The sequence below is a fragment of the Leptodactylus fuscus genome, chromosome 5 (assembly GCF_031893055.1).
Source record: "Leptodactylus fuscus isolate aLepFus1 chromosome 5, aLepFus1.hap2, whole genome shotgun sequence".
In the NCBI taxonomy this organism is placed as follows: Eukaryota; Metazoa; Chordata; class Amphibia; order Anura; family Leptodactylidae; genus Leptodactylus; species Leptodactylus fuscus.
The window spans coordinates 188,974,818-188,995,865 of NC_134269.1; positions in this window are offsets into that span (position 1 = coordinate 188,974,818).

Consider the following 21,048-nt stretch of genomic DNA (forward strand, 5'->3'; position numbering starts at 1 on the left):
TAACTTCAGGGTAAACATTGGCGTCTTACTGACAAAGCTTTATTGCAGTGTAGAAAGAACATTCTGACTAATCCTACAATGATGAGAACTACGATAGGGAAGTGAAGAATGTGAGGATTTAAAGGGAACCTAACTACTTTTGTCAATGTGCTTTTTAATCTTTTGCTATATGTATATACCTTTATTTCCAACTTCACCACAATGGCTCAGTAAGATTTTAGGTGTCTTACGTTGGGTTCACACCAGGTGGATTCAGGTTCAAGTGGTTGAACCTGAAAATTTTGGAAAATTCAGGTCGAATCCGGTTCTATCCAAATTGTCTCGCTCATCCCTAATTAGAAACTGTAATCTATTCCCAGCCAATCTCCTGCGAGCTACTTAAAGTATCTAGTCCCAATGGAAGAAGACTGAACATAAGGTTTCCTAGCTTGCTAGTTTGTGTGAAGATGTTTCTCTCCTGCTATATTTTTTGGTCACCTGCGATTGACCACAGCTTGTTTACCAGACTCGGCTCCTATTCCACCTGCCTTGCCCCATTGCCAGTATTTGGATTGATTAAACTCTTCCTGTTCTGACCTTGTCCTCTGATCATGTTCCCTGCATCAAAGTCCAGATTCCCGTTTGAGGATTAAAGGGTGTAAATTAGAGGTCCACTTAGTCAATGCCCTCAGGAGTACCCACAAGTCAAAACAGATTTTTGGAACAGTAGATCCACACCTTATGCATTACACATACAAAGTAGAGAATTCCTGAGTATTGAAGGTAGTCCAGAATATCAGAATATCACGTATCCGGACCAGTTGTTAAGAGGCCAGATTACCTATTAAGTAGTGTAACATGATGACGTAGTAATCCCTCCCCAATCCTAAATGTGTGACCAGAATCCATTATTATACGACTTGTTTTGCTTTTTTCCTTTGGTGGACTCTGGAACGGGAAACGGGCATTGTAAGCCTGTACTAGGGTTGGGTGTGGCGCTACCTACTGATATCCTATTCCTGCGTCACACCAACTTTTCTAATGGTCAGTCATAGAGTAGCACACAGTGTTAGCTTCATCTCTATTACTGCTAATAATGGATTATACAATATCAGATCAGGGGGAGCTCGACACCTGGGAATAGAAACTGATGCTGCAGCATTTGGACAAGTGCCTCTTGCCGAGCACAGCTCCATACATTATATAATGACTGTGTTTGGTATTGCAGTCCATTCACTTCAATGCGACTGAGCTGCAGACAGGCTATGTAACTGATGAACATGACCTCACCCGGGCGCTGCTGCCACTTAGAACAGATGACTGGTGGCATTCCCAGTGTTGAACCTCCACTGATCTGATATCCTAATAATAGGTCTTCGATGTTGATGACTCACTAAATTAATGCAAAATGTGAACTGGACCATAGTGTCAGTCAGAGAGATGTCTGAGCAGCACGGTGGCTCAGTGGTTAGCACTGTAGCCTTGGTTCAAATCCTAGGTTCAAATCCTGCCAAGGACAACATCTGCAAGGAGTTTGTATGTTCTCCCTGTGTTTGCGTGGGTTTCCTCCCACACACCAAAGACATACTGATAGGGACTGTAGATTGTGAGCCCTATATGGGACAGTGCCTGACAATATCTGTAAAAGCTCTGCGAAATATGATGGCGCTATATAAGTAAGCATAATAAATAAATACAATTCAGCCAGGACTCTCAACAATGTTCAGAATGAAGGGGCACTTGGAAAAAAGCTCAACTCTTCTGACACTTGTTGAGGATTTCCAGAACTTGGGACCTCCATTAGAACCATTCTCCAGAGGTACCTGTAAATTTAATGCAAAGTTGTAGGTCATTATTCACATGATGAATCATGGATTATTATGATAATCATTGCCTTGTAATATTAGAAAATAAGTTATAGATATCATGTAAAATAGAGCTCTACTACTTAGATACAGTACACGTAAGGTATGAAATATACAAAAGCCACCAAGTGAAATATATTTTGCAAAGATATTATTTGCCTACAACGTGTCTAGCTGGTCTAGCTGGTTTTCTATTTGTGTTACCAGCTTAGAATTTTTACTTTTTCTTAAGAACTGATAATAAATCACTTAAGTTGGCTGCAATTAATTTCATATGGAGAAGGATTGCAATGAAGTATGTATACAGTGGCGTAACTACCGGGGTAGCAGCTGTCACTGGGCCCAGGACATTAGGGGCTCAGTGACAGCCGCTATCGCTGCGTTTTTTTCTTTTCCCCCTACGCCCAACAGCAGCACAACTGGGGTATTCCTGCCCCTAATGAGCTGTTAGGACAGGTGGAATTTTTAATTACCTAACAGCTTTTGACCCCTGTAAGAGGCCGGAAGACCTGCTCCTCCCTTGTGTTTTTTTCTGTCCTGTGGGACAGGACAGATGGTAGGGGGAGCAGGGGTTCTGACCTCTCTTAGGGGTCTGCTACTCTCTCTCCCCCCTCCTTCTTACCCGACAAACGGAAGACTTTGCTATATTTTTCTTTTCTTTTTGCTCTTCTGAGCCTCTGCTGCTTCCTCCCCTGCCAGGGGAGCCCGCCGGCTCATGCGTGCGCCTGGAGTGCTGCCGCGCCGGAGCCGGGCTAGGAACCTTTCTCCTGGGAACCGTTTTTTGGTTCCCCGGGTCCGCCGTCCTACTCGTTCCACCGTGCATGCGCGGTATCCGGTCACGCGGCGAGCGAACGAAACCCCCTGGAGACGAGCGGATGCTCACAGGGGTTCCCCTCTGTGAGTTTTTGCCTTGCCCCCCAAAAAGATTGCCTCAAAGAAGGAATGGGCGTTCCTTTTTGTAGTCCCGCCCCCTGGCCTATATAACCCCTCCAAAAACCATCTTTCAGTGCCTGTTGCTCCGGTTACTGGCACCTCAACTAGAGAAGCTCCTTGGTCTATTTGTCCTAGAAAGCAGCTCCGTTGATTCAGGTTTGGGGGAGGCGGCCAGGGGGAAGGGGTGGTAGCGGTTCCCACTATGGGAGGGCAAAGGTTGTTAGTATTCTTTTCTTTGTTCCTTCTCAGAATGTCTTCTTCTTCCTCCTCTACTGTTCCTCTTCGGAGGAAGGCCGTGGCAAAGAGGAAACATCTTTCATGCGCTACCTGCAGAGTCCCACTGGCTGACGACTCCCAGTTTCGTTTTTGTCCAGGATGTAGAGCCCCCCCTTCTGAGGCAACCCCCATGCGGGAGATGGTATCCTGGGTGAAGGGCTTCGTCCAGGACTCCATGAAAAGGATGGAGTCCTCAGCCAAAAGACCACGGCTGGACTGCGAGTTGTCCCTTCCACCCCTGGAGAACCTGCGCCTTAGGGACGTGGAGTCATCATCCGATTCTGAGGAGGAAAAGGAGATCTTCCCTTAGAGAAGATGTCCAGGGTGTTCAAGACACTTAGGATCAGAGACCGGGAAGGTGGTGAAGGCCCAAGTCGAAGGTCTCGTACCTTCAGACCGTCCTCGGAAATGCTTCGCCTGATGGAGAGCGAATGGAGGCACCCGGAAAAACCCTTTGCGCCATCCAAGCGATTTAAGACCTTATTCCCGTTCCCTGAAGGTCAACTAAAGGCGTGGGGTCCTCCGCCGAAGGTTGACGTCGCTGTGGCGAAGCTGTCAAGGCGCACTGTTCTCCCGACAGAGGACGGGTCGAGTCTCAAGGATCCGATGGATCGTCGGGTGGCAGGATCACTGAGACGAGTCTATTCGGCCTCCTCGGCCCAGGCCTCCCTGGGCATGGTTGCGAACGAGGTGGCCACTGGTCTGCGGGCAGAGTTCTCGTCACTTGCCAAGGACATAGATTCCGGAGTGGATTGAGATGACCTCCTGGCAGCAATGTCGGACATCTCTCTGCTGGTGGATCATCTGATGGAGGCGACCCATTTTCAGACCCATCTGGCCGCCAGATCTATGGCACTGGCTACTGCTGCTCGCCGGCCCTTGTGGCTGAAGCCCTGGAAGGCTGACCTCACCTCCAAGAATAGCCTGTGTGGTCTCCCCTTTGAGCCGGGACGGCTGTTCGGGAGGGAGCTCGACCGGATTATGGAGTCTCTGGCCGACTCCAAAGGCAAGAATTTGCCACAGCCCCTTGAAGGTCGGAGTCCCTCCTTTTGAGGAAGAGGCACCTCCAGAAGAGGAACTAGTGGCCAGCGACGATCCGGCAGAGGTAGAGGTCGGGGCTCCTCTCGTAAACGTAAGGGCACTTCCTTCTAATCTTTCCGCCCCACCTACCCTCTCCTCCCCCCCCTCCCCCGGGGTGGGCGGTCGTCTTTCCCACTATGTGGATGCCTGGCGCCAGACTATTCGGGACCCCTGGGTCATCCAGACGATCCAGGAAGGCTATAAAATTAATTTTGTTTCCCAGCCGCCAGACAAGATGGTAAGAACCCGCCCTCTTCAGGGCCCCAAACAACTTCATCTGGAGAAAGTGATTCAGGAGTACGTGGACAAAGCCGCGCTGGAGGTGGTTCCTCGCGCAGATCAAGGCACAGGCATCTATTCTCCAGTCTTCTTGGTCCCCAAGTCATCAGGCGAGTGGCGTATGATCATTGATCTCAGGTATCTGAATCGCTTCATCCGCAGGCTGCGGTTTTGCATGGAGACCATCAGGTCAGTGCTACCTTTCATGCACCCTGGAGATTACTTCGTCACTCTGGACCTGAAAGATGCCTACCTCCACGTACCCATCTTTCCGGCACACCAAAAGTTCCTAAGGATTGCCGTATACATAGAAGGGAAAGAGGCGCACTTCCAGTTCGCAGCCCTCCCGTTTGGCATATCCTCCGCCCCCCACACCTTCACAAAGGTCATAGCTCCGGTCGCTGCCGCCCTGCGCCTTCAAGGCATATTCATAGTCCCGTACCTGGACGACTGGCTTCTGAAGGCTCATTCAAAGGAGATTCTTACTACGCAGGTGCAGACCGTTGTAGCTCTACTAGACAAGCTGGGGTGGCTGGTAAACTGGCAGAAGTCAGTAATGGTGCCATCAACACGACTTCAGTTCCTGGGACTTATTCTAGACTCTCTCAACATGACGGTCTCTCTACCCTCTCCTTGCAAAAGGAAAATTGCTCGGGCAGCTCATCATTTGTCTTCTACATGGAAGGTCACCATCTGGACGACTATGAAGGTCCTTGGATTGATGTCCGCTACCCTAGATGCAGTTCCTTGGGCCCTATGGCATATGTGCCCACTGCAGAACGAGATCTTGAGAGTCTGGAATCACAGTCCTTCAGGTTTACAGAAGCCAATCCAGTTAACCATCAGCACCCGGCAAACCTTGCCCTGGTGGACCCATCTGCGAGATGGGAAGTCCTCGGTCCAGCCCGCCTGGACCCTGTTGACTACAGATGCCTCCCTCACAGGCTGGGGAGCTCATCTGGGGGAGACCCCGGTTCAAGGTACATGGAATCAGCGGGAGAGGACGCACTCATCCAACTGGCGCGAGCTTACCGCCGTTCATTGAGCCCTTCTGTCATTTGCACCACTTCTACGAGGGAAAGCGATCAAAGTAAGATCAGACAATCTGATGACAGTCCACTATATCAACAAGCAGGGAGGAACCAGGTCCCCCTCGCTCCTGCAAGTCACCAACCTGATCTTCTCCTGGGCAGAATGGAACCTCTCCCAGCTGGCCGCGGTACATATCCAGGGCCGCCTGAACATCCTAGCGTATCAACTCAGCAGAGGCGCCCGACCGCAGGCGAATGGTCCTTGAATCAGGACATCTTCCACTACCTGACCAGGAGGTGGGGTCTCCCCAAGGTGGATCTGATGGCCACCCAACACAATGCCAAAGTAGAAAGGTTTTGCTCCCTGTACCGGGAAGACAACCCTTTGGCTGTGGATGCCCTGTCAATACCATGGAGGTTCGAACTGGCATACGTGTTCCCTCCCATCCCGATGATCCCAAAGGTATTGGCGAAACTCAGGCAGGACCAGACTTCGGCAATAGTGATCATGCCGTTCTGGCCAAAAAGGGCATGGTTCACCGACCGTATCCTTATGAGTCGGGGGAACTACTGGAGGCTTCCACCAGTCAGGAACCTGGTGTCACTGAACAGTCAGCCGTGCCTGGGCCTAGACAAATTCAACCTCACTGCCTGGAGGTTAACCGCGCCATACGCGCAGACAGAGGATTGTCCCAGGGAGTGCTAAGTACCTTAGCCCATTCAAGAGCAGAGGCAACCAATCAGAGCTACCAAAGGATCGCCCGGATATTCCGAGATTGGTGTACAGGCAGCCACCGCGATCCAGACAGAGATGCAGTCCCAGAGTTCTTACAGAACGGCTTGGAGAGAGGACTAGCACCTGCCACCCTCAAGGTTCAAGTGTCAGCTCTATCTGCTCTCCTGGAGACACGGTTATCACAAGATCCTCTTGTCAAACAGTTCCTTAGGGGGGCTGCCAGGCTCCGCCCCCAGGTACGGCCCCCTGTCCCCAGGTGGGACCTGGCCGCGGTTCTACAAGGGCTATGTGCACCCCCCTTCGAACCATTATCTGAAGTGGACTGGAAGTACCTGTCATTTAAAGTGACTTTCCTGCTGGCAATAACCTCCGCCAAGAGGGTTGGCGAATTGCAGGCCCTAGCGGCCTCCGAACCTTTCATAACCTTCTTCCCTGACAGGGTACTGCTAAGGTTCGTTCCGGGATTTTTGCCAAAGGTACCAACACTTCAGAACACCAACCAAGTGATCACCCTACCGGGTTTCTTTCCCTCTCCTGCTACGGAGCAGGAGGAGAAGCTACACACACTGGATCTGGTAAGAGCACTACGTATTTACCTAGACTGTACAGCACCATTCCGAAGATCAGAGAATCTTCTGGAATCTTAATGTGTTTGGCCACAATAGAGGCGCTAAAGCATCAAAGGTAACCCTGTCGAGATGGATCAGAGAAGCTATCAGCTGTTCCCTTCGGGCCCAGAATCTTCCTGTTCCAGATTTCCTACGAGCTCATGCCACCCGAGCAGTGGCGACATCATGGGCAGAGACACGGTTCCTCTCTCTAGAGCAGATATGTGCTGCATCCTCGTGGAGCTCACAACTGACTTATGTTTATGTAATGACAGTCACCTCTATTACAAAAGTGTCTGACCTCTGCATAAGCAATGCCGCCCCTGCTACCTCTTGTGTCACCCCCTCTACCACATAGATTGTAAGCTCTTGTGAGCAGGGCCCTCAGTCCCATTGTGTGAAATGACTTTCTTTGTAATGTATCTTTCTGTCTGTATTTGAACCCTACAAATTGTACAGCGCTGCAGAATATGTTGGAGCTATAGAAATAAAATTTATTATTATTATATTATTATTTAATCTAAGACTCTTCACATCATAATAAAGGTTGAAGTATATAAATAAACGTATATAATATGAGGCAATAAAAGCAAGTACAATAAACATCAGCCTGATAATTTACAGAATGGTACAGAAAGAGTCTTACAGTAGGTGATGGTGAAAGCTATTGTAGTATAGTACATAGCCATATCACTGCAAGGTTAGCGCTGTATCCATGCGGTGCTGTATTCTTGGGTTCAAATTCACCAAGGGCAACATCTACAAGGAGTTTGTGTGTTCTGTAAAGTGGTAGTCTTTACATTACTAATTTATTACCCCTGACCTTTGGTGCACTTGAGTGAGAAGAAGTAATGCACAGCCTCCCACTGTCAGAAAGGAGAAAATAAACCCTTTCATGGAGAAAAAAAAAAAAAAAAAAAAAGCAACTGGTTTAGACTAGTAGCATATAGTCTAGGAGGGAATCTGTGGCACAAAAAGGAGGAATGGTAATGGTGGGAAGCTTGTATGGACCTGCATTTTGTGAACAAATCTGCATGGCAGTCTGGCCCCAGATAAAGACGTAAAGGGAAATCAAAATGCTGCTAAAATGTTAGGATAGGATGTGGCTGATAGTTGTGAGAGGAAGTTGTGCAGGGGAAAGCTGAGATTTGCATCAGGGTGTGTGAGTTTTTAGTTACACCCCTTACTGGAAATTTGGAAAGTGGTGACTAACAAGGGATAAGCCACTGTTACTGGAAGTCACATCTGACAGTGGAGCTAAGCCGGTCAAATATCAGGTCCAAAGGAAACCAGAAAACATGAAACAGCTATGTATGAAGGGTTAGTCTTAGGCATATTTGCACCCTGAACCCACGATTCTGGTTTATCATATAGTGCCCAATACATCGCCATAATAAATCATATACCAAAGCATAAGGTTGACATACAGTTGCCTAAATAAACTGTATCCTGTACTGGTGCCTTTCCATAACTTTGGGCACTTTGCTTACTTGTATAGCGCCAACATATTCCGCAGCACTTTATACATGTAATCAACAAGTAGGGCTCAGAATCTAAAAATCCTATCAGTATGTTTTTGAAATGTGTGAGGGAACCCACGCAAATACGGCAAATCCAAACTCCATGTAGATCAGGGGTGCTCACACTTTGTCAGCATGTGAGCTACTTTATTATATGACCAAGTCGAAAGATCTACCCACTTCTTGTGGGCGGGGCCGGGCATGTGGGCAGGGCCGAGCGGAGCGTGAGAGCAGGAGACAGCGGTGTTCTGTGGCCGCCCAGGGATCCCCGCTGTCTGCTTGTTCACAGCGCAGGCTGAGAGTTATCTCTGGTGGCAGCCCCACCTGCCAGTGTCCGTAGATGACTCCCAGCCAGTGGCGTAACTACCGCCATAGCAGCAGAGGCAGCTGCCACAGGGCCCGGGACATTAGGGGCCCGGTGACAGCCGCTACCGCTACTATCATTATACTCGGGGGTCTTTTCGGACCCCCGAGTATAATGATTGAAAAGACCCCAGAGTATAATAATTGTTTATGGGTGTCCACAGTGGGACATAATACTGTATGCAGGGGCCACTATGGGAGATAATACTGTGTGCAGGGGCCACTATGGGACATAATACTGTGTGCAGGGGCCACTATGGGGGATAATACTGTGTGCAGGGGCCACTATGGGAGATAATACTGTGTGCAGGGGCCACTATGGGGGATAATAGAGCGCGCAGGAATGCGTAGGAGGGGGTTGGTCGAGGTCTTCGGCGTCGGTGCCGGTCGGAGGGGGGCCCCATGTCAAAAGTTCGCCACGGGGCCCCGCCATTCCTAGTTACGCCAATGCTCTCAGCCTGCGCTGTGAACAAGCAGCACCCCAGCCCCCTCCATCCCTAAGAGCGGCCCGCAAGTGTCCGGAGTGCTTGTTCACAGCGCAGGCTGAGAGTTGACTCTCAGCCTGCACTGTGAACAAGCAGACACCGGGGATCCCTGGCTGCATCCCGCGATCGACCTATACGTCCATTGCGATCGACCGGTAGATCGCAATTGACGTATTAGGCACCCCTGATGTAGATGTTGCCCTTGGTAGGACACAGTGCTGCAACGCAACGGTGCTAATCACTGAGACACCATGCTGCCCAATAGAGCAATGACTAGGTGGGCCCCCGCCATCACGACAAGTGGCGCCCACTTTATTGCCCCGACTCGATCTGGCCCTGGAGGATAAACATGAAATCACATTTTCATATACTGTTCACATGTCTTTCATAGGCGTAGTGTCCTGTAAATCTGCATCTCCAGTCCAACAGGGAGAATTAATAGACTAAACTAACAACTTCACATGTAAAACATGTGGGCCACTTCCTAGGATGCAGCAGAAATCTGAGGGCCGAGTGCACTCGTGTGATTTATCACCGCAATAAATTCTGAAAAGCAAATACTATAAAGAAATCAGCTCTAGAGGCTCCTGTGCAGACTGTATAGCAATGCAGTTATTAAACCTACTAATACGCACTAGTTGTACCACATCAACTATTCTACAGAAAAAAAAAATAGACCTTAAAAATAACCCAAAAATAAAACTCAAAAAAGAACTGCTACACTATTTTTTCCACAATTTTTTCCACTAGTGTGCACACTCGGCAATTGCTCTCAATTTAAAGGGGTATTATTACATGATGTTAGAGATAAGTTTTAAAGGCCAAAAAGAAAAATCGCTCTACTTGTCCTGAATTCACAGCTCGAGACCAATGTGGCTGCACGGAAACCCCCAACCGTAAAGGAGTATGAAAATTGAAAAAATCCAAAAAAAAAAAAAAAATTCCAGCACGCCACCAATTATCTAAAACATAACTTTTACTTCAATGTATAAAAAAGATGGATATTACATCACTTTAAAGAAGGTAGGAACATGATGAAAAGCTGATGCGTTTCGGGACAAAAGTTGATGTAAGTCCCTTACTCATCCTACTGATGGTCCAGGAGCAAGACTTAAAGGGGTTTTCCTGCAAAAGACAAAATAGGATATACATTAGGATAGTCCATAAATGTCTGGTAGATGTGGATCTGTCTCTAAAATGAACCCCCTTCAGCCTCCATGCCTTGCTACTTAAAGAGGACCTTTCAGAGCTACGCTGTTTCTGTAGAGCCCGACGTTAGTTTACATTCTTCACAGCGACATTGCGGTCAGGTAAGTAGTAGGCCACAGAGACTGGGTAGTGGGGAAGTCTCCTTTTAGAGATAGCTGCAGGTCCCCGAAGTGGGGCCCTCATCTATCGTACACATCATATGCCATAAATGTCTTTTATGGGAAGTATCAGACAAGTTCAGTTCTCCTCCCTCTACCTGCAGTGGGCTTTGCATAAGTCAAAGAGCATGACCCCAACTTTCTCTCATTTCAGTCAGTTTCTGGCTATTGTCTTTTTTTCTCTTTATACCCCTATAAATTAAATATATGCTCAGGCAAGATGGCGTCCTCCGTGACTGATACCTCCTGAATGCAAACATATAGAATCAGGAAATAAAAAATACATGAATCCGGATATGACTGTAAATAGTTTTGAGAAACGTTGAAAGGGAATCAATAGAACAAATCCCTAAAGCCGAGGAGATCACATCACTGGGATATTTCCACACCCATCTTAATACAGTCAGGGATATTAAACAATAAGACTACCGTATTTATCCTTCCTATTCCTGAGAATTTGCGTTACACTATGAAGTCTGCCAAAAAAAGACTTGTTCCATAGAGAGATATCACATAACCAGATAATTCTCCGCACCGCGTCATTCATTATCATGGAACTAAGCTTTAGTGCCTACAATAATGGTGCCAAGCAATATTACCGCATGACGCATAGGTAAATAGTGCAATACCACGATCAGCATGTGATTATATACAATGCTAAACAATACCTATATAAATAGTACCCTAAAGAGGTTGTGTAAGGTAAGAAGAACATGAATGTAATGTGGTCCTGTTATTCCAATGTCAATGATATCGGATAACGGTAGCCATATTTTTCTCCCAGAGCCATGTACCACCTTCCTCTTCCTCTGACTGTTCTACTACCTGTTCTGAGTTGTGGAAACCTAGCACTTACTAGTCAGTTCATAGGGGGTAATGGGGAGATGAGGGATCAGGACACCACTTGAATATTCCCCAAATGTAAAGCACCATGGAATTAATGGTGCTAGATAAATAAATAATAATAATATTCAGTTTCTGTCCCCACATCTGATGCAGGTACTACTACACACCAAGTAGTTGCAACTCTGCTATACCAAATTACTCTAGCTCTGCTACATCATATGACCAAAGCTCTGCTTCATCCCTGTACTACCATAGTTCTGCTTTATTCCTGTACCACCATCATTTCTGTTTCAGTTCCATGTGGCTTTAGACCCATACCTCCCAACCGTCCCAATTTCCGCGGGACAGTCACGATTTGGGTGACATGTCCCGCGGTCCCGGTTGGAGGGAGGTATGTCCCGATTTCAACTCAACATAGGTCAGCTCCTCGCTTCGCCGCTGCGCGCCTCTCTCCCTGACACATATGCGGCTGAAGCGAGGAGCTCCTCAGCTCCTCGCTTCAGCTGCATATGTGTCTGCGAGAGAGGCGCGCAGAGAGCGGCGAGGGAGCGGAGGAGAAGTAAGTTTAATGTGGAGGTGGAACGTGAAACTGGGGGCAGATGTGGGTAGAGATGGAGAGGACGGCATGACACTGGGGGCAGAGATGGAGAGGACGGCATGACACTGAGGGCAGGGATGTGGGGACATGAATCTTGGGGCAGAGATGGGGGGACATGAATCTGGGGGCAGAGATGGGGGGACATGACACTGAGGGCAGGGATGTGGGGACATGAATCTGGGGGCAGAGATGGATGCTGGATGCTGGTGCCATTCAGTCGCAGCTACCCGACTTTTGGATCGGAACCTGAGGCGGCCTCTGCCTTAGGTTCTGGTCCAAAATACCACGTGTGAACTTACCCACACAGAGTTTTTTGATCAGGAATCCACCTCAAAATCAGCCTCCAAAAAAGTCTCCCAATAGATAAACCCTGGGAAAACTGGACAGGGGACGGCTTGCTGGTGATCAGTTTTAAATCAGCATTTGAATAGGTTTTTAAAGGTAACCACTAGAGATGAGCGAACACTAAAATGTTCGAGGTTCGAAATTCGATTCGAACAGCCGCTCAATGTTCGTGTGTTCGAACGGGTTTCGAACCCCATTATAGTCTATGGGGAACAGATACTCGTTAAGGGGGAAACCCAAATCCGTGTCTGGAGGGTCACCAAGTCCACTATGACACCCCAGGAAATGATGCCAACACCTCTGGAATGACACTGGGACAGCAGGGGAAGCATGTCTGGGGGCATCTAACACACCAAAGACCCTCTATTACCCCAACATCACAGCCTAACAACTACACACTTTCCACATTCAAAAAAACCTCTATCAAAGTGGGAAAATACCTGGAAACCTTCTTTACTCCCCAAATGGATGGACACAAACCCCAATTTAAGCTCAACAAACAGTAACAACCACCCCTTTAAATCACGTTCCCCATGACAACCACAAATGGAATAGGCAATGGGAATTCCAAAAGCCCTCACCCTTAACTGTCATTTTGAGTGTGTGTGTGTGTGTGTGTGTGTGTGTGTGTGTGATGTGGTAAGACCTTCCAAAATTCACTTTTCTAGCCCTTAACATGAGCCCTTCCAAACAAAGTTACATGACCTTAAGCTGAGCTACCAGCAGAGATTGAGGCCCTTGGCATGAGTAGAGCCTTGCACCAGCAGTGTTTTTGGCACTTAGGGTGAGTTGAGCCTTGTACCAGCGTGTGTCCCTTAACATCAGGCGGGCCCTAAGTTCTGCGCTTTGCACAAAAGTTCCACATTAACTAGGCTGAATGGTACAAAGATTAGTAGGCCCGAGAACCAGGAACAGGTCTTGCAATGGCTGTCGGATAACGCTTAAAGCACATTGTCCACCAGCCAGTCAGCCTCTACCTCCTCTTACCCAACAGTCTTGTCCTCCTTCCACCCAAAATTCCCAATCTTCCCAGAACAATAACCCCAACTGTCCCTGCTCCCCAGAGCTGTTCTCCCTTCCTTTGACTGTACCGCAACCTGCCCCTCCATTTCGCGATTCCACGGACCTAACAGACGAGTATCTGTGTCCAGATGCTCAAACACTAGAGTCTCCTCCATTCCATCTCCGGTCGATTTGGTGGCGGATGACCAGCAACCCACCCTCATCGACGACGATGAGACGCAGTTGCTGTCAGGGCAGCCAGTTGACATGCGCATTGTGCAGGAGGAGGAGGCGAGACAGGAGTTGGAAGAGGAGGTGGTGGACGACGAGGACACCGACCCCACCTGGACAAGGCAGATGTCAAGCTGGGAAAGTAGTGTGGATGTTGAGGCAGGTGCAGCACCAAAAAGGGTAGCTAGAGGCAGAGACATGTCCAGAGGCAGAGGTCAGCTGCTTTGCCGAAGCCAGGCCAGACCCGGAATGTCCGAAGATGTTCCCTTTTGTACCCAGCCCAGAAAAACTCCCCCATCGAGGGCACGTTTCTTGAAGGTGTAGAGTTTTTTCAAGGAATGCGCCGAGGACAGATATAGTGTCGTCTACACAATTTGCCTCTTGAAATCGAGTAGGGGCCCTGAGAAGAGCAACCTGTCCACCACTTCAATGCACCGTCATTTGGAATCCAAGCAATGAAATCAGTGGCAGGCAGCAACGGCAGGACAAACGTCGCCCGCCGTTCATGCCACTGCCTCTGCTCACAGTGCTGGCGATGCACTCCAGAGGACGAGCCAGGACATCACTTCATCTGCCTCCGCCACTTTGTTGACTTCTCCCTCATCCTCCCCTGTTTCTGTCTTATCTCCTTCTCCTGCACCATCAAAGGCACCATCAGGCGCTTCTTTACAACAACCCACCATCTCTCAGACATTGGAGCGCCGGCAGAAATACACCGCTAACCACCCACCCACGCAAGCCTAGAACGCCAACATCGCTAAACTGCTGGCCCAGGAGAGGTTGGCGTTCCGGCTTGTTGAAACTCCCGCCTTCCCGGACCTGATGGCAACTGTGGCACCTCACTATGCCGTCCCTAGCCGTCTCAACTTCTCCCGGTGTGGCGTCCCCGCCTTGCACCAGCACGTGTCACTCAACATCAGGTGGGCCCTTAGTTCCGCGCTTTGCTGCAAGGTCCACTTGACCACCGACACTTGGACAAGCGCCTGTGGTCAGGGATGCTGCAGTGCTTATCTTTAATGACAGGCAGGGTGAATGTGGTGGAGTCTGTTCCCCGGGTGCAAACTGGGGTGGCCTATCTCCTCTCCCAGGCCAAAATTCATGGCAGGAGTAGACTGAAACCCTACGACGCTGCAACCTCCACCACAGCTACTAGCGGCAAACGCTAAAACACTGGTGTGGGGAGACGTCAGCAGGCGGTGCTGAAGCTCATCAGCTTGGGGGACAGACAGCACAGTGCCTCCGAGGTCAGGGATGCCATCCTGGCTGAGATGGCATTTTTTTTTCCCTGCTACACCTGGGGCCTGGCATTTTTACGCCTGTGATAATGGCTGGAACCTGGTAGCGGCTCTGGAGCTTGCCAGCCTCCAACACGTTCCATGTTTGGCCCACGTCTAACCTAGTGGTGCAAAGTTTTTTAAAAACATACCCAAATGTACCGAAGCTACTGTTGAAAATGCGGCGCTTGTGCGCCCACTTTTGCAAGTGCACAGGAGTCGCTGCTAGCCTAAAAACACTCTAGCAGGCCTACATCTGTCCAAACACAGGCTGTTGTCCGTCATTCACACACGCTGAAACCCTACAATACCATATCTTGAGCAGGGTGTGTGAGCTGCACAGACCTTTGATGGAGTTCCATCTACAAAACCCAAGGGTTCCTCAAAGTCAGCAACCAAAGTTTCTGCACCATGAGTTTCCAGGGGTGGCAGAGTTATGGCTAGGGGAAGAGGCATGGACTGGGGTGATGTCTAGGGGCAAAAGCAGTGTGGATGTGGAGGCAAGCTAAGCAGGAAAAACTGGGGGTACAAGCTAAGGCATGGACTGGGGTGATGTCTAGGGGCAAAAGCAGTGTGGATGTGGAGGCAAGCTAAGCAGGAAAAACTGGGGGTACAAGCTAAGGCATGGACTGGGGTGATGTCTAGGGGCAAAAGCAGTGTGGATGTGGAGGCAAGCTAAGCAGGAAAAACTGGGGGTACAAGCTAAGGCATGGACTGGGGTGATGTCTAGGGGCAAAAGCAGTGTGGATGTGGAGGCAAGCTAAGCAGGAAAAACTGGGGGTACAAGCTAAGGCATGGACTGGGGTGATGTCTAGGGGCAAAAGCAGTGTGGATGTGGAGGCAAGCAAAGCAGGGAAAATGGTGGCTAGAGGCAAAGGGATGTCCATAGGCAGCAAGGGCAAAGATGCAAAACTCTCCCGTTTCAAGAATTTTCCTGACTTGTTTCCCCACAAAACATTCCTGGGAGGAGGGCTGAAACACCACCCTCCTCCTCCTCCGCTGTTAGATTTACCCCAGCTACGAGCTGAAAACGCTGCAACACTGGTGTGGGGAGACGTCAGCAGGCTGGGCTGAAGCTCATCAGCTTGGGAGACGGACAGCACACTGCCTCTGAGGTCAGGGATGCCATCCTGGATGAGATGGCAATTTGTTTATCCCCGCTGCCCCTGGGGCCAGGTTTTTTAGCTTGTTGGAGGGCTCTGGAGCTTGCCAGCCTCCAACACGTTCCATGCCTGGCCCACATGTTCAATGTAGTGGTGCAATGATTTTTAAAAACATACCCCAAATTAGCTGAGCTAAGGGTGAAAGTGCGGCACTTGGACACCCACTTTCCCAAGTCTACAGTACCTGGAGCTAGCCGCAATACACTCCAGCAAGGCCTACATCTGCCTGAAGCACCTACTGTTGTGCGAGGTCACCACACGCTCTAACCCTAGATACCGTATGTTCAGCAGGGTGTGTGAGCAGCAGAGACCTTTGATGGAGTACCAGCTACAAAACCCAAGGGTTCCTCAGAGTCAGCTCCCTCACTTTCTGCACCATGAGTTTCCATGGGTGGCAGACTTATGGCTAGAGGCACAGGCATGGATAGGGGTGATGTGTAGGGGCAAAAGCAGTGTGGATGTGGAGGCAAGCTAAGCAGCAAAAACTGGGGGTACAAGCAGCCGGTGACATCATCACTGACAAGCACAGCTGTCTGTCAGCTGACAGGCTGACTTTCACCAAAATGAACAGACAATGGATAGACTCATCATATACATGTCAGTTACATGACAAATTTAGTGCAATTTGCAAGTCCAAGATGGTTTGGAGATCTGCGGAGAGGAATCTCACCACCTCTTGCGGGTGCCATCATTTGGAAGGCAAGCCCTGGGCTCAGTGGGTGAGAGCAAGCGCAGGATAATCGTCGTTTGGCCTGGCGGCCACTGCCTCTTCCACTGTTGACAGGGCTGGCGCTGCAGTCCAGACCAGGAGCCAGGACACCTCCACATCTGCCTCTGACACTTTGGGGAGTTCACCCTTATCCTCACCTTTTCCTGCCATTTCTCCTTTTGCCCGCGCCATCATGCGCCTCTTCCCAGCAACTCCCCATCTCCCAAGCCTTTCATTTCATGCTAAAGTACAGCGCAACCCACCCACATGCCCAAGGCTTCAACGGCCTCATCTCAAGAAATCTGGCCCAGGAGATGTTGGAATCCCGGCTGGGGGACACTCTGCCCTTTTTGGGCAGACTGTCTACTGCGCCACCGCACTGTGCCGTCCACACCAGCACTTTCCCCCAAACATGAGGCGGTCCCTAAATTCAGCGCTTAGCCCTAAAGTTCCATGTGACCAGTTACGAATGGACAAGTGCATGCGGACAGGGACGCTACCTTTCAATTTGGGCACAGTGGTTGAATGTAGTTGAGGCGTGGACCGGGTCGCAAAATGTGGTGGCCTGACTTGTCTCCCCACACAACATTCCTGGGAGGAGGGCTGAAACACCACCCTCCTCCGCTGTTAAATTGACCCCAGCTACGAGCTGGAAACGCTGCAACACTGGTGTGGGGAGACGTCAGCGGGCCGTGCTGAAGCTCATCAGCTTGGGGGCCAGACAGCACACTGCCTACAAAGTGAGTCATGCCATCCTCGATGAGACGGCAATGTGGTTTTTGCCACTGCACCTGGGCCCAGGCATGTTGTCATGTGTGATAATGGCCGTAACCTGGGATTGGCTCTGTAGCTTGGCAGCCTGCAACATATTCCATGCCTGGGCCACGTTTTTAACTCATTGCTGCTAATCTTTTGAAAAAGGTACCCCAATGTTCCTGAGCTACTGGTGAAAGTGTGGCGCTTGTGCGGATAGTTTTTAAAGTGTATAGTTGCCGCTGCTAGCCTCTATGCACTCCTACAACGCCTGTACCTGCTGGAACAACGGCTGTTGTGCGACGTCTCCACACTGCTGGCACTAAACATATCATGTGTTGAGCAGAGTGTGTGAGCAGCACAGACCTTTGATGTAATTCCAACTCCAAAACCCTCGGGTTCGTCAAAGTCAACTCCCTCAGTTGCTCAACCATGAGTGGCCATGGGTGGCAGACTTATGTGAAATCCCATCCCATCCATTGCACTGGACACGAAACATTAGCATGCGCTCAGCACAACTTCGGATATGGCAGATGCGTTAAGCAGGGTGCAGGATACAACACAGACCAGGCCCGAGCACCAGGAACAGGTGTTAGAAATACTGCAGCATCTGCCATTTCCTTCCAATTTTGGGGTTTTGGACCCGCCACCGACTTGTCTGGACCTAAGTGGGGATCATGAGACACAGTTGCCATCAAGGCAAGCTGTGGTCATGTGCGGTTTGCAGTAAGGGGGCAGTGCGCAATTGGAAGAGGAGTTGGTGGATGACGAGGCCACCGACCCCACATGGACAGGGGTGATGTCTAGGGGCTAAAGCAGTGTAGATGTAGAGGGAAGCTAAATCAACAAAAAACCTGGGTAGAAGCAAAGGCATAAACTGGGGTGATGTTTAGGGGTGAAAGCAGAGTAGATGTGGAGGGAAGCTAAGCAGCAAAAACAGTGGGTAGAAGCAAAGGCATGCAAAACTCTACCCTGTTGGAAGACTTATTCCTAGGTCTGGAACACGTTAATGGCCCCCCTGGACAAATTACTGCCACTCAGGGGCCTAGTGTCACCAGGAGGGACAAGTATAGGCGCATGTTGTGGGAATACCTGGCCGACACCAGCTCTGTCCTCTCCGATCCCTCTGTGCTCTACAGCCTAAACTTATTTTCTCATCTTTTTTTCTGAACTGCACATCTCTTGCCTGCTTCCTTTGGGATCTTAGAAATGGTGGTCCACTTCCACAGATGGTAACTTCAATAGACAGTGTAACGGGAGTAGCTGAGGGATCGCTGTCTTAACCACTTTTTGGCACAAAATTAACTTCCAAAGCCAAATATGGTGCAAGTATATGATGCAAGGACACCTACACACCTATCTCTGACACATTGGGGAGTTCACCCTCATGCGCCCTTTTGGCCTGCACCATCATGCGCCTCTTCCCAGCCACTCCACATTTCCCAAGCTTTTCATTGCAGGCAGAAGTACAATACAACCCACCCCCATGCCCAAGCCTGTAACAGCCTCATCGATAAACTGCTGGCCCTGGAGATGTTGGTGTTTGTTTATGCTTCTGGAGACCCAGGCCTTCCGTCAGCAGATGGCAGCTGGGGCACCTCCCTATGCTGGGCCTAGCCGTTACTACTTCTCTTGGTGTGCTGTCTCTGCCTTGCGCCTGCATGTGTCCCATAACATCAGTCGGGCCCAGAGCTCTGCGCTTTGCTGCAAGGTCCACTTGACCACCGACACATGGACAAGCGCCTGTGGTCAGGGATGCTGCAGTGCTTATCTTTAATGACAGGCAGGGTGAATGTGGTGGAGTCTGTTCCCCGGGTGCAAACTGGGGTGGCCTATCTCCTCTCCCAGGCCAAAATTCATGGCAGGAGTAGACTGAAACCCTACGAAGCTGCAACCTCCACCCCAGCTACTAGCGGAAAACACTGTAACACTGGCATGGGGAGATGTCAGCAGGCCGTGCTGAAACTGATCAGCTTGGGGGACAGACAGCACAGTGCCTCCGAGGTCAGGGATGCCATCCTGGCTGAGATGGCATTTTTTTTTCCCTGCTACACCTGGGGCCTGGCATTTTTGCGCCTGTGATAATGGCTGGAACCTGGTAGCAGATCTGGAGCTTGCCAGACTCAAACACGGTCCACGCATGGCCCACGTTTTCCAACTTGTTGGTGCCATGTTTCTTTGAAACCTACACCATTGTGCCTGATATACAGGTCAAAGTGGGGCCATTTTCGTAAGTGAGAACTAGCCTCTGCTAGGCAGAAAACATTCAGAGCACACTCCTCTCATCTTCGCACCGTTGGCTGGCGGAGGAAGACGAGGGGGTTGGAGTGGCATCTGATGTCCCTATCCCACACGAGGCTAGAGGGTGCACTTCAGTGCATCCCATTGCTTCACCACAAATGGTGTGAAGGGGAGTGGAAAATGGAGGAAATGGAGAGTGACCCTTACAGTTGGGGCCAGCAAAGGCATGCCAAGTAACACACTGGCACACATGGCTGACTTCATCTTGGGTTGCTTTTCAACACATATTTCACATCATGAAGAACAAATAATACTGGATTTTTTCAAGCCTCGAACCCCGGTCTAGGTCTAATGTCTGTTCCTTTCTTATATTAGGGGAGAGGGAAAAAAAATTACTTCAGTGATACGTTTAGCGTACATAGACTGACTATTAATGTGTATCCCACTTAGTGTTGTTAGGGTTACACACCGTCACAACCTGGCTAAAGCTTCTATAGCTGTTAATAAAGTCAACATAACTTTACGGTATCCAAAAAGACAGCTGGTACCGACAGAGAGCAAGACAAATGTCACCCAAAGCTGTGAGCTCTGAACACCCACAGTGACTTTGGCGTCATCATCATTATAAGGGAGCGGGTGGTAATAAATAACTTGGCAGTGCCTAAAACCCAAAAAGCTTATACAACTATATTTACATTAAGATACACAAATGAAACTTTTCAGTAGCATGTCATGAGACAAGCTGATAAGCTCTTCCTTTGTGCAGTGCTATTTGAAAGTTAAACGCTGCCTTTATTTTAATTCTGGAGAAGGTGCAGACATTAGATTTAGAACATGTTGTCTTCATTGTCCAAATCCTCTATATAGGTAACGTGTTTTTCGGGCCGAGCTGTCTGGGAACGAGCTGGTGCAGCACTGACAACCTGGGTGAATATGGCAAGAGCCTGAGATGTAGGGTGAATGAATCCCCAAATTATTTGTGGAATTCCCAGTGAGACAATGGCACTGTATACCAGTATTAAAAATTGTGGGTGCACATAACCCCCATATATTCTTTGAATTCCCAGTGAGACAATGGAACTGTATAGCAGTAGCAAAAATTGTGGGTGCACGTAACCCCCATATATTCTTTGAATTCCCAGTCAGACAATGGCACTGTATACCAGTATTAAAAATTGTGGGTGCACATAACCCCCATATATTCTTTGAATTCCCAGTCAGACAATGGCACTATATACCAGTATTAAAAATTGTGGGTGCACATAACCCCAATATATTCTTTGAATTCCCAGTCAGACAATGGCACTGTATACCAGTATTAAAAATTGTGGGTGCACATAACCCCCATATATTCTTTGAATTCC